A 17,150-nucleotide genomic window follows, 5' to 3' on the forward strand; every position below is an offset into this window, starting at 1 on the left:
TCACCCAGCCTGTATTTGTGCTTGGGATTTCCCTGACCCATGTGCAGGACCTTGCACTTGGCCTTGTTGAACTTCATGAGGTTCACACGGGCTTACCTCTCCAGCCTGTCAAGGTCCCTCTGGATGGCATCCCTTCCCTCCAGCCTGTCGACCACACCACACAGCTTGGTGTCATCGGCAAACTTGTTGAGGGTGCACTCAATCCTATTGTCCATATCACCAGCAAAGATGTTAAACAACACCAGTCCCAATACTGACCCCTGCGACTTGGGCAGTGCGGCTGGAGCACTTGCCAGTGAAGACTGAGGCAAAAAAGTCATTGAGTAGCTCAGCCTTCTCTATATCCTGGGTAACCAGGTCTCCTGCTTCCTTCCAGAGGGAAGGCCCACATTGTCCCTAGTCTTCCTTTTATCATCGACATACCTATAGAAGCTTTTCTTGTTGCCCTTGATATCCCTGGCCAGATTTAATTCTATCAGGGCTTTAGCCTTCCTAACCTGATCCCTGCCTGCTCAGACAATTTCTCTGTATTCCTCCCAGGCTACCTGTCCTTGCTTCCACCCTCTGTAGGCTTCCTTTGAGTTTGTCCAGGAGCTCCTAGATGAAGACCTCCTGGTGTTTTTGCCTGATTTCCTCTTTTTTGGGATGCATCACTCCTGAGCTTGGAGGAGGTGATCCTTGAATATTAACCAGCTTTCTTGGGCCCCTCTTCCCTCCAGGGCTGTATCCCACGGAACTCTACCAAGCAGATCCCTGAAGAGGCCAAAGTCTGCTCTCCTGAAGTCCAGGGTAGCGAGCTTGCTGTGCGCCCTCCTTGCTGCCCTAAGGATCTTGAACTCCACCATTTCACGGTCACTTCAGCCAAGGCTACCCTTGAGCTTCACATTCCACACCAGCCCCTCCCTGTTGGTGAGAACAAGGTCTAGCATAGCACCTCTCCTTGCTGGCTCCTCCTTCACTTGGAGAAGGAAGTTATCATCAATGCATTCCAGGAACCTCCTGGATGGTTTATGCCCTGCTTTGTTGTCTCTCCAACAGATACCAGGGTGGTTGAAGTCTCCCGTGAGGACCAGGGCTTGTGAACATAAGGCTGCTCCTATCTGTCTATAGAGGGCCTCATCTGCTCAGTCTTCCTGGTCGGGTGGGTGGCCTGTAGCAGACCCCCACCTGTCCCTGCCCTCACTTTAATCCTGACCCATAGGCTCTCGGTTGGCTCCTCATCCATCCCCAGGCAGAGCTCCATGCTCTCCAGCTGGTCATTGACATAAAGAGTGACACCCCCTCCTTGTCTCCCCTGCCTGTCTCTCCTACGTTCCTTCTCATACGTGGAATGCAAAACTGTAAGTCTCATGCACAGTATGATGTGCCAACGAAAAACTACAGTTTAGCTCTGCAACATCTCTGACTATTTCAGAGCAATGTTCAGAGTCATCATTTTGATTCTACAAACTCGTATTTATACAACAAAGGTTGCTAAAGACTAAGGAAAAAGCCACTGAGAGCAGAAGTTGTGGGACAGACATCAGTTGGCAAAAGGAAGGCTTTGGAGTTCACTGCGTTAATGGCATTATATGCATTCAGAAGGGAACAAATAATAGAAATTTTGCATATGCGTTTCCTAGAAACAAAGAATCTGCTGCGCTAGAGCAAGCCTATCAGCAGATCCATGCATGAACACAGCTTTGCGTTGCTCTACTGTTGAAGCTCTTCTGACTTAAAACTGCAGAATCCTCCCCAAAGGCATGATAAACACTGTTATTTCAGCTTCTCAAGAGACCAGCGCCGGCACCTCAACCCTTTACCATTCAGTCAGTCTCACCACCACCATCACCTGCGGTTACAAACATGGATGACCATGACTGTGCTTTGTTTCTAACTCAGTGCTCTGCCTGAGTGAAAGGTGTAACATTTTTAAACACTTTCTGAGATCTGCGTGTCTAAATTCCACAGCTATTCGATTTCCACCATTTAAATAAGTTGGGGGTTGTGTTTTGGGGCTTTACCTTTTAGAAAAACAAAACTTCATGAAAATTACTGATCTCACAGTGAAAAAGCACCCTGATTTTAAAACAAAGCTGAGGTAAAATTATTCCAAAACCTCCAAGTAACATCAACATCATCTTCAAACACCTAAAATCTCAGTAGAAGGGCAATCAGTGGGGCAGAAACAAAGAGGGAAGCTTATCCGTACAAAAAGAATGTTTAAAAATAATTAGCGATTCAGATGTTCTATCAGAGTAAACCCAGGAGGTACCAGAGTCTTTTTTACCCCCAGTCCTGAATAAAAATAGCACACTTAAGTCTTAATTTTGTTGGCTTATTTTTCCTTTTCTGCAAGATTTTCATTACTGCTTTCCTTTAAAGCTCTCCCAAGACTCAGTTATATGCCCGGAGAGCTTTTAAAGGAAAAGAGCTTACTTGCCTGGCATCTCTTTCCAGCCTCTCTTAGCTCTAATTACAAGGTAAAGATTAAAAAGACAAATTAGTTTTATCATTGAATCCTTGGCCTTTTGGAAAGGAAAAAAAAAAAGAAACAAAACCCAAAACAAAACAAAAATCAGTGGAGCTTCCAACCTCAGGTAAAATGTTGAAGTCAGCAGCTTGTACTGGAAGGGGGCGGGAGAAAAAATGAAATCCAATTTACAAAAAAATTTCACTACAAAGCTTACATGCCTTGGGGCAGTCTTGCTTGAGTACAAAGTTGTACGGCATGCAGGTGACATAATTAGGTCACTGGGGGCAAGGCTTCTTAGAATTATTACATAAAGAAATCCATAAAATTTCTCAAATTAGACTTTCTCTAGGTTTCAAGGAGGTTCAAAAGAGCAACTCTGCAGGCAACCTGGAGTAAGGCCTTCCTGGCAACACATAGCATTGCAGTTATATGGTCTGGCTAACTAAACGGTTACTTTCCATCATTTTTCCATTCTCAGCTTGCAATTATTTGTGGGATCCTGCTAAATACATTCTATAACTTTTGCACTGAACGTGAAAGAAGATTAGAGAGATGCAATGGGCAAGCTGCCATTGGTGTTTCCCTGTCATTTCAGGTTGAGGCATGACATTGCTCGTATAATAAAAGTGGCTAATAAAAGTTAGACTTTGCGGATAGGATTTTCAGAAGTGTCTAAAAGGTGACCCAGGAGCTTTGAAAGCAATGACCTTTCCTGCTCAGTGTTTGTTGCTACTAACTAAAATGGATGATATCTAATTATCAAACTCTAATGGAACAGAAATCAATTGTGAGTTGGACACTCACATGTGAGAATGGCAATGGTTGTGCTGGGAGGGATGGACCCCAGTGTTGGGATGACAGGCCACACTGACACAACAGCTACAGGTCACAGCCATAAGCAGCTGCCGGTGTATGCATTCACTGGATTTTTCAAGGAGTACATGTTCCTGCTCCTCTATCACTGCAGGCTAGATGGAATTGTCCCACAGACAACCTTACATCTGGCCCATTTCACAGTGGCAATGCCATGAAAAACAGCATTCAAATCATCACTATCTTCTCGCACCAGAAAAAAACAATTTTTCCCGACATTAAACAAGCCAAATCTCATTTCAGAGGTGACCATCGCTTCTTGAGGTGACTGTAAGAAATAATCCCTCATTGATTGTGCTGTTCCACTAAGTTGCATCCATGACAACATGTCTGTTTTCTGTCTCCATCTTACATCACTGCCATGGCTTCCATTCTCATCCACTTCACAGTGCTCAGGCATCTTCTGTGCCCCTTAACTACAAGGCAAGCACTGGTTCCAGTGTAGAGGTGTATTAATCAGCAAGCTGCCAGGACACACAGGGCAGGTAACCCTCACATTACACTGTAGCTTTTCCTTAGTGGAGGCAATAATGTACCTCACTTCTGGTTTTCTTCAAATTGCTAGAAACCCTACCATATTTAAGATCTTAGTTTGGTTGGATTTGGCCCAGCAGTTTCAAGTAATTATTGGGGAGTCAGCGATTGTTAGAGGGACTGTAAAATTACATATGTCCTGCTCCTTTAGGAACTTTAAGTCCTTCAGGGTTAAGAGGTGTTTGAAATGCAAGCTATACCCATGGTTCCCCTTTTGGAAAGGGCTGTGAATTAAACAGTCTCACTAAACACAGTAAGACTCAGCCATCTCTTGTTCTCTAGAACAGTCTCAGTTCCATTTACTCTGAAGCATTTCATAATTAATTCAGAACATGCTGGACTATTGGATTGACAAGTATCACAATACACAAGAGCAAACTGAAATGGAACAGACTAACTAAAGAGAAGAAAGAAACAACTTGCTCAGGACAAAAACCAAAGCATTGTTCTTGCCACCCGTAGCTAATCCCAATACTTGGAACAAGACACCAACATAGGGATCTACTTAACAGCTGCCTTTTTACACAACCATTACAACTACATAAATCATCTCTTGATTATACTGTATCACTTCCTAATGAATGTACAGGAGAGAATCCCAGTACACATCTATGCTGTGCCCTTAAAACTCCCAAATTCCCCTTAAACTCCCCAATTTCTTATGGATTATTTCAAGTGTCTGCCAGCTAGAGATGTTCTGTCCTCTCTGTGGATCTTCCATCATCTGTCACCTGGGGCATACACAGCACCACTCCCAAAGGGTCAATCACAGAGCTAGGTTAATAATGCCAACCAGTTACCTTCTCTGAATGACACAATTAACCCTAATTAAGATATCTTTCTATTTCTAAAAAATCCTCCTTCAAAGCGATTTTTCCTTTAGGCCTTTAAGCCAACCAGATCAATTCAACAGCTGGGACAGTCCCATAAGTCAAACAGCCCCAATTTCCATAGCACAGCATCAGATAACACCTTCAGCCAGTGCACATGGCTTGCGTTGATAAGTTTCAAACAGGTTTGTGTCACTATATCTGCAAGCAAGTTCACAAGGAGGTGAACAAGTTGCCAAAATCTTGTTTCATTCTGAGATTAAGGGCCATAACAGAGGTCAAGCCTGTACTGGCTCCAAGCTTGCATTTTTCCCCACATAGTAATTTTCCTTACTTTATTATCTCCACATTCTTGCCTAGCACCATCACTAGGACCTGTGGCTGGGATTAAGTCTCTTCTACATATCCAAAAGGTACTGTGGAATTACTGTTAACAGTCCAGTCACCGGCTGTCACTGCTACAGCATTTATTGGCCCTGCTGCTCTGGGAAAATAGTCTGTGTTTTTATCTCTTATTTCCTGCTTGCAACAAACAGTACTATCTTTATTCTACCCACTTAATAACATATTCACCCCCTAGTAAATCAACTATTTCCTCTTAAACTTAGAACCACCTCCAAAGAAAGCAGATGTGATATTTTCCGAAATATATCTTGCTGTCATTTCACCTACAGTATTTACTAGTTAGTCAAGAACAACTGAAAAAAAATATATCACCCCTCAATATTTAGTTGCAAGAGACCAGAAGTCAAAAAATAAAAAAGCTCTTGTTCTGTTGACTGAAGTTCAATCTCTACCTAGATACCCAAAAAGGTTATCATCATCAGAATTTTAATTTTTGTGGAACTTTCTCATACCGCAGAGAGAACCTTAACTGTACAAATCTCTTTTCTCTTACTGTACAGACTCGGCACACGAACAGCTGAAAAATACAGCACTGACACTGAGGTGAACTGCCCACACTTTCATCCTAATGGATTGTTAGCCTCAGAGGCGAGCTAGAGCCCATTAAAATGCTGGCACACATATAAGGTATTGTAGGTCCGAGCACTCAGCATAAAATCATGACATTTAGTTAAGAAACATGTTATGTTATAAAGGTACAATGCTACACAAGATGTTGTTACAAATTTTAAGTAACATAATTTACATTTTAAATAGACTCAAGAATTCAGATGCTGCTTCAAGTAACATGAGGAATGTGGGATTGCTCAAGGTCAAATTTAATTACAAAGCCTGCTAAGATGAGGACCATTTTTTAAGCAGTGGGAAATTAAGTTATTTGTCCGTGCTATCTGGCAGTAAATAACTGCCTGTTTTAACTGCTGTTGATATAGCCTAATAAAAATTGGAAGGGAAACACTCATGCTCACTTTCAGTTCCCTTTCCAGGTAAAGTTCTACGTGATGTTCAGCAAGCTGAGCTGGTCATTGCTGCAGTCTGACCCACACCAGGTACACAGGCACATCACCTGCCCACTGGCTCGCTCAGCCCCCCTGGCTCTTTGAAGATCTAGTACAGCAATACGCATTCTGGGACACTGTGAGAAGAGGAAACTGAAGACCAAGCTGTGCCTCTCCTGGATACACAAAGCCAAATAACAGAAGACTAACTAGGGAGAAAGTCGCATGAAAGCTGGGAGAGTATTTTCTAACTTGGACAGTCCCACTACTTACGCAGACAAAAAAAGGAATATATGGATGTGTTCTCCTGCTGCCATCCAGCGGGGAGGTTGAGTAGAAAGCACTTGAGTAAAGATCGATGGCTAACAAGGGCTGAGTCTGAGTCACTGTCAGATTGATGCTTATTCTGCACCTTGCTGTCAATGCCATCCAAGACAAAAGTTTTCAGAGAAAGTAAAATAAAACAGATGTTGAATAAGAAACCGTTGTAACAGTCTGCTGCTTCTGCGCATGGACAAAGGAAGCACTCTTGATCCAGCTCATTCCTGGCACTGCCTGTGAAATCACTCTACGGACTTGATCTGCTTCGATCCTGCAGCTGTTTAGCTGTTTTAAGATGCTGGAGCTGACAGAGGGATGGTTACTCAGAGTTTTGTAACATGCAGGATCTCAGCTTATACCATCACAAATTTCAAGTCTTCAAATCTACAAATTTCATTGCAGTTACAATGGAAGTTGTACTACCTCACATACACACATTTGAAAAATCCTACTGGCTGCTAATCTGCAGTGATAGGTATTTAAATTTCTTTTTAAATCTGGCTTTAAAAGCCTATATCTGCCTTGTTTCAGCACTTGGGAGCTCAGAATATAGATGTCTAGAACAAAATGAGACTCTGATACTCTGCTATCTACTTAGCATCCCCTCATAGATAACAGAGGGCCTCAGAATTGGTAAATGATAGCATAACATTTTCATTATCAACATCATTACTTGTGGATGATGAAGCAGAGGCAGTGACAACAATTTAAAGCCAACTCAAATTGTCAGGGTACAGTCTACAGGGCAATTTATGAAGAAGATAAATTTCTGATGCTAATAGGACTCTACAGCAAGACATCAATAGGCAAGAACTCCTCCAGCAAATCAAGGAGAATGGGAGGGAAGGAGAGGGAAGTAGACTGACTTGGGACTAGGAGAGAGGAAAAGACAAAGCTCTCCTGAGCAGCCTAGCTGCACAATCAACGCTCTGCTTTGTGAGACGGTGCCGTGCTGCTGAGACTGACTCTTTTTTCTCTATGTCCATGTTTTTCATACCTTCATAATGCTTCCTGTAAAATTACTACAAGCAACATAAAATTACCATTTAATCCACAGCATCAAATCCCACTACACAGAGCTCTCCCAGACAGCAGTAGTGGTGTAGCAGTCAACAAAGGGGATGATGCTTTCTCTTCAGTGTATGAGAGAAAGTAGGTGAACCATGGCCCAATAAACACCCTTTACCAGTACAGACATTCAACTACACCATCAGCAGAATGGAAGAATCTTAATTCACATTCCATCTGTTTTGACTACTGAGGACTTATCCACATCAGCCTAACTCTTTGATTATCTTGGGATTTGTATAGCGGTTGGAAACACTGACATACGTTGTCTTCCTTGTACAGTTAACCTTCCTGAAAAGCAGGGATAAAATCAGAACCCCTCTACTCTCCAGCAACTCCTGGGTGCTATAAATAATATTCTACTGGAGTCACAGGCAAAACTTAGAGCTGCCCTGTGACTACTTGCTATACATTGCTCCAGGTACCAAGTCAGCTTTCCACAGAGAATCTGCAAGTATATCTGCCCTTATTTTCTGCCATATGTTCAGCTCAGCTCTGTGTGAGCAAGACACCAAGCCCAGGACCCTCTCAGTGCTTAATTTCAGATGGATTAATTTAAGATAGTTACATTTTGTCAGTAAACAGATGTCCTTGATTTGCCTCTATACCAAAACACAAAAAGCCCATTTACCTTTTAAAAAAACTAACTGTAGCATTAAAGCCCGGGTAATTCACACACCCATACAAACATTGCATAGACAAGACTTGCATAGCACATAACATGAAGAATATTCTCAGCCTTTGCAAATTTCTGCTTAACCATGTTTTAAACTTTAACACTTGTTTGGATACAGGACAGCAGAACTAACTGAAAGTGTACAATATATTATTTAATCTCTGATTCTAGTCAAGAGGGTATGTAATCATTAGCACAGACCTATTTATCTCCTCCTTATTTCATCATTCAATAATTTAAATGTGATTTTTGAATTTCAATTGGCTTATCAAGTCCTCAACAACATGATGAGATCCTGTCTCCACTGAAAGTGATTTCTGCTTTTCTTCTTCCTTGAAGACTGTCATGTCCTGTTCACTCTATCAATCAGCCTGACATTATCTTCCTTTCACAGAACAGATAGCTTAAGTCATCAGATTTATGCAAAAAATAACAAGTAGCTCTCATTGCCCCAGAGAGCACTTTGCAATTGGATGTTGTTCTTTATACACACTCTTACTGAAGCACAGTGTTTATCCTTGTGTATTTCATGCTACATTTTATATTCATCAATTCTTTGCTTAATGCTTTATTTACAGTATGTCATAACATCAATGACTTTAAAAAAAAAATACTGCTTATTGATTTTCAAACAGATACAGAAAAAAGGTAGAGGAAATGGAAAGACGGGGTATTTAAGAAATCCATTAACACAAAATGGAATTAACATCAGAAATACATACTCATATGCTACTGTAACTCAACTGTTAAAACACAGGCCTCTAAATACACCATAGCACCCAGATAACTCCAGTGATCAGCATCTGCCTTTCATGCTTCTCGCCCTGTGTGGTATCTCCAGTATAGATCAAAAGTACCTTTGCTTCCATTTAAGCCTGTAATCTTATTCTTCAACTAAATAGTCACTCCAGCTTTACAGGGAAAGGAAGGCATCTCACTAAAACCGGCTTATGGTTTTGCGGGAACCAGCAGAATGTTACACATCTTGGTTCTGTCTTAGGACTTGATTGTATTTTTAAGGTTTCTACCATCAAGGTTGGCCAAATGGTGGTGGGGAATGGTACTGCCCTTGTCCCTGGAGAAGCTCAGAGGTCTGCATGCCCTGAAGAGTGACACTATCAAGCAGGCCTTTCAATGGGACAGTGCCAGAGTGCAGTTGGCACCTCCTAAGATGGATGCTACCTGAACCAACACAACTGTTGGAGGACTGAAGTGTAACAGGGGCCCTGGCATTCTGGCTTTCTACATAGTGAATGGAGAGACAGTCTTGGCACCTGTCACAGTCACTGCATCTCTCACAGGGGATCTGAGCAGGGCACAACAATGCTTCCTCCCCCCACTTCTCCTCCTCAGTCAGCTAGCATTGTTTGTGATTTAGCAAGGAGTCATCATGACATTACTGAAGGGATGGCCATACCCTTCTCAGCCGGAGGTCAGTACATACTGCCTCTCAACTCCCGTTACCTTAGTGTTTGTTACCTGTGCTTCACGCTGACTGCTGCATGAAATGAGTATCAGCCTACTAACATGTTAATATAAGAGCAGTGGCAATTAGCAATATCCATTGCCTCATTACAACCATCTGCCAAGGCTGCCACAAAACAGACATTTTTCCATTGCTGGTCCCCTGACTGAATTTATCATTCCACAACATGCAGTTTTAACTTGGTCAAGGAATGACCTTGCTAATACTGTTTATTATCTAACAGATCTCAGCCTGAAAGCCCATGTCATAGTCCATAAAAAAAAAAATACAGTGAGAAAAATTTAGTAACTGTAAGAACAAAGTATTTAGCATTCAATGCAAAATGTTAATAATAATTTTAAAATGCCATTTCTTTGCATGGCTTTTTGACCAACTCAGCTAATGGACTCTGGACTAGGAAATACTGGAAATAAGTTGGGGAAGGCAGCTTACTGGTCACTTGTCAGCTTTGATAGGCGTATACCTTTGCTGTAGCTGGCCAGCACACTGCAACGATAATATTTAAGTACTGCTCTGTGTTGTTTGCATAAATAGTAGCCCAGTCGCCAAGTCTCAGGGAAGGCAATCTAAATATAACCTCTGGCACTGTTCTGCAACTGAGTCCAATTTGTTCCCAAGACCTGGAAGCATTCACCATGCACACATGTGTGTTTCAGCCCCCCATCTGTTAAATGAGAATAATCACACTTCATTTGTAAAGCACTTCATGTTCTACTGACAAACACCTTGTATTGCTTTGATTTCAGCGAGTCTGGCTGCCAGAGTAGAGTTACTCCAGCATATCGCTGTTTATTTAGACTGAAGCACTTGGGGCAAAGACCCTTCTCTTTTGTTGAGAGGCAATACAGGGAGAATGCTGGATCACCTTTATCCCTCTGGTAAACTCGTCATTCCACAGCCATAGTTCTTTTTAATGCTGTTTTGACACAGTTCTTGCTACAGCTGAAAGAAAAATGGAAATGATTTTGCAAAAAAACCCTACTCAGGCCTTGGTTCTGATCCAGAATTCCGTTAATCCAAATCCCTTGGTACTGGGGAAGGGTCAGGAAAAAGCTTTCCATAGTCACTGTTGGATTACATTTTCTACCCCAGAAGAGGACACGTTTTCAGAGTAAACTCTCTTTTCTCTCTAGCTTGGCACAAACTACCATGTGATACAGTCTGATAAAAGGATGTTTCTTTACATTAGCATAGCAGACTTATTTGTCAGTTGTAGACTAATTATCTTGGCTCCTTGTTTGGGGACTGTGGCATCCCTTGCAGGAAAACTGCATTTTGCTGAGGGCAGCAGTTTTACTCAATTTATAAAGAATGTCGACCCGAAGTTGTGGATTTTTCGTATTTCCAGTAAAAATAGTGTATGGCGGGGGGAGAAAAATAGCACACCTGCCACAGTATTTCCAAATAACCTGTCAAACTAGTGCTTTTTCCTATATAGTTCAAACAACAAAAAAAAATGAGCATAGGTCTGATAGTAAAATCCACTATGTTGTTCCCTCCCCGTTCCTGAAACCTTGAAAATAGAACAAAATCTGAAAAATTAAGACAATGCAAGTAAATTATTAAGCTGTATTATGAGTGGGCACTCCCAAAAACCAGACAACTCATTTGGACACACCATCGAGCAAGTGTCAGTCCTAAAAGGCAACTTCCAGTGCAATCAGGCTTCTTTTTTCTTTTTAAGCTAGATGCATTTAGAAACACCGAAAATAAATATATCAGTTACATTTTAATTCCTCAGTGACCCAACAGTGCTAACTCCAACAGGGTCCACCTAGAGAACAGTGGGGACCTCTTTCTACATTCAAACTGGTTTAGATGAGAAATTTCAGTTTATTTAGTTTTAGTGGTTTTTTTGTTTTGGTTTGGTTTTTTTCAGTTGGAGGAATACCAGCATCTGCTGAAAGGATTCAATAGACAGAAATCACTGGCATATCCACAATTTGGGCCAGGCACTCATGTTGCTAGGGTGATTTATGCCAACTGAGATAATTTGCACTTTTTTCAAATTATACTCTGACTTGATTTTCATACTTTAAGCAAATTATATTTTCTAAAGACAATCTAAGAATACTTAGGAGTAGCAACAAACATCAGTGACAATATACAGTCTAAGATCTTCCTGTCTGATCTGCTCTGAAGAGGGCATCGCCTCAAAATGGTAAATTATAAGAGGACAGGCACCATTCCTTTGGGTGACCAGTTATTTATTGTGCCTCATTTAAAAAAAAAAAAATGGGGGGGAGGGACACAGAGCATTTGCACAATTATTGCTTATTCATGAAATGCAGTATATACTTTTTATTATATCACCAGACTGTGCAAATGACATCATTGGGGCAGGGGAGCAATATGTCAGAAAGCCTTGATACTTTCAAATTGTATGGCACGTAGGATAGTATAAAAGAGCTGTAGATATGTATTTATAGGGAAAACAGATATTTCCATGCTCATTTTCAAGAGATTTTGTCTTTCGTTGTCTTGTGCATTGGATTAAGAAGAGCACTGGATCCAACCTGGTACCTTACAAAGGTCATAGCTATGAATGAGGGACTTCCATGCTGTTCTCTCCCCTTTTGCACTGTTTGCTGCTGAAGGACACTTGTGCTCTAACCAAGTAGGCTAATGACACCTTAAAGCCCTTGAACTCCCTCACCTTCACGTCCTGTCCAGTGACAATCCAGGGTCAGCACAAAGGAGGAAGGTCTGCATGCTTTCTATCAACTTTTATATCCTGCTATGTAGAAGGAAATCTCCCAAGGAAAAAGGGAGCTATAGAAGAAAGGATATACAGAGCACAAGATATACTTTAAGCTTTTTCACCCAACCTGAAAATAAGATGCATGGGAAAGACTACCTTGATATATTTAAATTTTTGCTTTTCAATTGCTTACAATTTCACTTTTGATATCAGGCATCAACAGCCAACATGAAACTAAAATCAGCTACATACAATACCCTACAAACACCTCTTAACGCAATCATGATCTGTTACACACAGATCCTGCCGTTCCACCCCAGAAGTATAACACATCAAGCTAATTTGCAACAATTTGTCTCTGTGCAAAAAAGACTGAAAGAAATCTGTTTATTCCAAAATACTCACTGCAACTTACAATGCTACTTTAAGGAAACACCGGTGTAAAACTAATGGAAGAATTGATATCAGGAAGATGCAAGCATTAAATAACGCTAAGAGAAATCCTGCCTCACACTTGTCTGGTCATTATTTCTCTAAACAACAACATAAATCAAAAGAATAGTGACCATCACTGGACTGCAAGGCATATGGATGCTGTCCATCAGGAAGACAAAAGTAGAAATAAATAAAGAAAAAAATAAATAAAGGCAGGCCAAACACTAAGCAATAGAAATGTTGATCCTAGAATTTTCCACTCATAACTTCTGTCATTTGCAGCGTATCATTAAAGATTGCCACCCTGGAAAATAATGAATGTCAGGTGTAGTCTCCACTCCTGTGCTGATGAATAGCATCACCAGCCTGATGAGGAGAGATTACCCTGCTGAACCCTACAAGACATCTTTAGTCTTCTGATTTAGAATCCATTGTCCTCTACCAGTTGTCACTCTCCTGAAGGAATGCAAGAATGCTGCCAAACACTGGAAAACAGGAAGCTGCAGCAAAGGGCTATCGGCAGCAATCTGGAGGTGCTCCGCCAACAAAACACTTAAATGTTAGTAAAAAAAAAAAAAATTCCATCTCCAGGTTCTTCCATTATTAATTAAACATTTTCTGGTTTCCAAGAAAAAAAATGCTTGCTCAAACATGTCCTTGAAACCAGAGAAATCAACACCATAAACTTTCAAACTAACATGGAGGGGCAGCTCTCTGGCAGTGAAAAATACCATGTTTGGCATAAGAGCAGAGCTGAGGACTTCTTCATGCAGTCTGAGTAGACTAGGCACAGGTGGAGCATGTTTGATGCTACAGCCAAGTATGACAACTAATTTCCTGCTCTTAAATACAGGGTGAATATTCTGTACCCACCTACAGCCAAAACCATGGGCAAACGGAAGCCAGTATGGAGGGTGACCATGTCCTAGCCTGCTTCTGAATCAGCCTTCACTTGGCAGCATAGACAAAAATAGACAAGAAGTCTAAATCACCAAATCAACAGAAACTGCTATCCATTTCCATGGACTTTTATTCAAGCCTGTGCAGTCACTCATTTGGGATGAAACTTTCCAGTAGCACAAAGCCTTACAATTACATTAAAATTGGACTTTAAGTTTGGGACAGGCTCTGTGCTGCTATTACAATTAATGTAATTGCAAGGCTGTGGCAATGCAGCCCGTGCAGTAAGCACAGACATGTCGATCAATAGCAGAACAGGCCCTAAAGCAATTTCCATCCCTCAAAATGGCAGTGATTTGCAAAACCCTGAATGATGAATTCTGTAAGAATGACTGGCTTAAGCGTTAATAAAATCATAACTATGAAGTCTAACTTTTCTGCTGGGACCAAAAACCATATGACATATCTGGGGCAGGCTGGAAACTAAATCACAGAAGAATCACAAACTCCCACTTCAGTGGGGTCAGGACTTCATCTAAGGCAGGTCTTTTAATCATTTCAGAGCAAGAAATTCAATGCAAGTCCTTTACATTTCAATCTATTGCCTTCATCACTCAAGCATCCATCCTCCCAAGGACTCAGCGTGTTGACCTCCATGTAAACCCAGAACAGAGCTCCCAAGTAGAACATGTTCCACTTTTTGTTGCAACACTTCACCCAAATGAACACTGAGGACAAGATGCTTTCCATCCTATTTGTGGATTTTCACTTATCCAACCATTTCTTTCTCCCCACATTAGCACAAGCCTACCGATTTGCAATATAATAATTTTTTATAATACAAGTTGTATGTTTGGGAGAAGTAGATTTAAAAAAGACAAAGGGCAAAGAAAGCTTTCTTGCTTAGAATTTTGGTCAATGGAATGTAAAGATTATCATTTATTGCAGATAGCAGCTATATAAAAAATGATGCTGTCAATGTAAAATGAATAAAATAAAGACAGTATTTTCACAAGCTTTCCCCAATGGCTTTAAAATAAGGTCACTTTGAGATTGCAGGAAAGAGCTTGGTTTCAACCTCCTGCTACACAGATTGATACACTGGACTTGGCCTTTTCTGTGTTAAATGAGACTACATCTTCTTTTTGTTACAGAACTCCCTCTCCCCCCTGCCTTTTTTGAAACATGATGAAATATGATACACAAAACCTACACATTCACCAGTTTGTCTGTAATTCCCCCCCCCCGCCAACTCCCTGGAATACACAAATGTTTTCATATGCAATCACATTCCATGTAGTTAAGGTGCATGTACGTGGAAAACTATAGCAATTACATTCCACACAGTTAAAGTGCACATTCATGGAATACCAGAAGCTATGTTTTACCCTATAAAAGACTAGACTAACACTGAATTGCCCCTTACTGGTAACATAGCACTGTGCATCCAAATTGAAGTTGTTGTCAAAATCTGTCATATAAATAACGATGGAAACTTTTAATATAAGGGGGGGGGGGAAAGGAAGACAAGAAGTATTTCTTCCTCTTTTTTCTTCTCAAAAATAAATACACTAGCAAACTTCACGCAGTGAACTCTGCTCCTTTTTTTCTTAAAGGGAACCTATTGCTCAAGTGAATTGCTTTCCCTACCGTAATACTTGAAGAGATTACAGCAAGGGCTGTATATTGTAGCTACCCTATATTTAGAAGCTGGATAATAAAACACATAAATAACACACTGAATAAAACATTAAGACATAAAAGGAGTTAAATAGAACAAAGGGCTAAAGCTTATTGTGCACTAACCATGTCTGACCCGTTGAAATACAAAAGAACTCATAATTCTAATTAGTAAAATGCACCATTATGATTTAAATCACGAGAAAGCAAGCGTGGTTCCTGTCTGCGGCTATGCGCTGGAGCCCCTTCTTGCAGCCTTGCAGGGCCCTCTGCTGGAACTGGGAACCGTGCCCGTAGCAATCCGACAGCCACGGAAGGAAGAATGATGCTCCAACCCAAAAACAAGGGGAAAGCAAGAAGCCTGGGTTTTCCTGTTTTCCTTGAAAGCAGCAATATTTCTAATACTAAGCTGCATTTTTCAGACACACAGCCTTCACTTGAGTAGATGAAGTCCTGGAGCCTACGTAAAGGAGGAATTTTTCCTCTGACTCCAATGGAGACAGGATTCTGTCCACAAAGTCCGTAAAGTTGTGAAAACCTGCAATTGATGTGGAAAAATCCAGTCTGCTACCAGACCACCTGAAACCAAAAGCATGATCAAGAGGTATCAACAGGTCTGAATTCCAGCTGACAGTGACATTTCACATTCAAAGTTTAAAAAAAGCAGGCTCAGAGGCTCCTGCAGACCAAAACAATGTCCGATACATGCCTCAGCACATGAATTGCTATTTTGTGCATAAAGGAGCAACATTCTGCTGGGACGTTCCTAAGTATCATTTATGCCCACCTGCCATGCAGCCCCCGAGTCCAGTCCAACAGCATCACTGAATCCCTTATTCATCCTTCAGATGAACTGTGATGTTCATTTCTTCTTCACCTGATACCCACTTCACTGATAACCATCCCACACTGACAACTCATCAAGGTTTTACCTATCATAGACTGCTGTTCCTCCCTCGCTACCTAATAGAGGAAAATGAAGCATGTACTTTCCCAGCGTGTTAGAGTGGTCGTTAGGTTTGGGGGGAGATTCTTCCACTTCTCTGGGGTACTGACTTTTCTTTGCTGTTTGGGACACAGAAAAGAATTATTAAACATCGAGTTCAACACATGCCCTCTGTACTGCCTTCAGCAGGTCTTGTTTGCTGTCCATCAAGGGCAGATCTTTGACTCAGGTCCATGTACATACAATACTTGCCACTACCAAATTACAGGAGGTCTGTTTCTGTGACAAACAAGTGACTTTGACCATCCCACTGATAGGTTAGACCAGCACCTCTTCAGAGAGCAACCAAAGAAGGACAAAAAGAGACAGACAGGTTCTGAAAAAGACTGCTTTCCGTGAGCCATAGCAAGGGCAGAAAGGGAGCAGCAGTGAGGAGAGCCTTTGTCTTCCGCGTCAAGCACACTGCTTCATTGTTCACTCAGAGTGCTCCGACACAAGCCGAGCCTTTCCATACATCTGTGTCTCCCTGTTCAAGCATCAATCAGACTAAAACAAAGGAGAACGCTTGTGGAATCCCAGAAAATTATCTCAGGTCCCAGCTCAGGCCCTGCTCAGCAGAGTCTACAGAAGCACCTTGTCTTTCACACGTAATGGAAATCACTGGTACACTGAAAACCAGCTAGGACAGCATTCTGGTTGCTGGAGATCACATCTAAGATGCCAGGCAGCAAATTACAGATTTTCAGCTGGATTTCACTAAGCAAAAATGTAGAGTTTACAACAGCTCAGGCTGGTGATAATTCCCTCCTGAACCCACTTCCCAGTCTCTATGGTCATGTGTA

General features: G+C 41.4%; 1 protein-coding gene across 7 annotated transcripts in view; it reads right to left on the reverse strand.

Annotated features, from left to right (window-relative positions):
• TAFA4 (TAFA chemokine like family member 4) overlaps positions 1–17,150 on the reverse strand; it is an 88,856-nt gene that overhangs the window by 34,300 nt on the left and 37,406 nt on the right. The gene's annotated exons all lie outside the window — the stretch shown is intronic.

The sequence above is a fragment of the Aquila chrysaetos genome, chromosome 20 (assembly GCF_900496995.4).
Source record: "Aquila chrysaetos chrysaetos chromosome 20, bAquChr1.4, whole genome shotgun sequence".
Classification (NCBI taxonomy): Eukaryota; Metazoa; Chordata; class Aves; order Accipitriformes; family Accipitridae; genus Aquila; species Aquila chrysaetos.